This window comes from Corvus brachyrhynchos, unplaced genomic scaffold, assembly GCF_000691975.1.
Source record: "Corvus brachyrhynchos isolate BGI_N302 unplaced genomic scaffold, ASM69197v1 scaffold787, whole genome shotgun sequence".
Taxonomy (NCBI): domain Eukaryota; kingdom Metazoa; phylum Chordata; class Aves; order Passeriformes; family Corvidae; genus Corvus; species Corvus brachyrhynchos.
In genome coordinates this window covers 347,347-348,469 of record NW_008239142.1, presented here as the reverse complement: position 1 = coordinate 348,469, position 1,123 = coordinate 347,347, and positions in this window count along the sequence as shown.

Below are 1,123 nucleotides of genomic sequence, written 5' to 3'. Positions count from 1 at the left end.
GAGGCAATGGGAGGTCCGGGCCCCCCCCGCCCAGAGCCCCCCCGGTCCCACTCACACTCCTGGGGTTCCCCCTCCCAGAGTCCTCCCGTCCCTGGGGTGCCACTCCCATCCCTGGGGTCCTTCCTTGTCCCTATGGTCCACCCTCATCCCTCTCCTGTTCCTGGAGTCCCTCCTGGTCACTGGGGTCCCCCCACCCCAGGGTGTTTCTCCTTCCCTGGGGTCCCTCTCCTGTCCCTGGGGGTCTCATGTTTGTCTCTGGAGTCCTCCCGATGCCTCAGTCCCTCCCCAGTCCGTGCAGTCCCCCCTCCCCAGTCCCTGGGGTCTCTCCTGCTCCCTGGGATCCCTCTCTCACCCCTGGGACACCCCTCCCTGGTCCCCGGGGTCCCTCCCCAGAGTACCCAGACAATGTCACTGACCATGGACCACATCCCCATCCTCGTCGCCATCCCCTGCAGCCGTTGCCCCTGTGAGAGCAGAACGGGTCGGGCCAGGTTCCCCCACGTCCCCTGGAGCCCACCCGTGTCCCCTCCACATCCACCCCATCCTCCAGCATCACCCACATGTGGCCAGGGCCACCCCAGTGTCACCCTGGTACCACCTGCACCCCCCTGTGACCTCGTGTCTACAGAAATCCCCAAATATTCCCATGTTCCCCGTGTCCCCCATGTTCCCCCACTTCACCTTGGCAGCTCCCACTGATCCCGAGGGATCCCTCCACGTCCTGCTGGAAGCCGCTCCTGGGGCACACAGAGAGGACATCACCCTCGGTCCCCGGTGTATCCCCGCATGGGGCAGGGCCCCACGAGGTCACAGGGGATGTGAGGGACACTCACGGAAGGTCCTCGGAGAAGGGGACGCAGCCCTTGGAGGGCAGCCAGACACAATAGGGGTCCCGGGCAGCCAGGCAGCTCCTGCGGGGACACGGGGATGGAGCTGCCATCGCACATTCCTGTGCCCCCATGCTGTGCCCGTGTGTGCCCCTGTCCCCTCCCATGCCCTCGTGCCCTTGGACACTTCCATGACCTTGCACATCCTTGTGCCCCCGTGCCTTTGCACACTCCCGTGTCTTCATCCCTCGCACGCTCCCACTCTCGCACACTCCCCTCCCTTTGCGGGGAAGGAT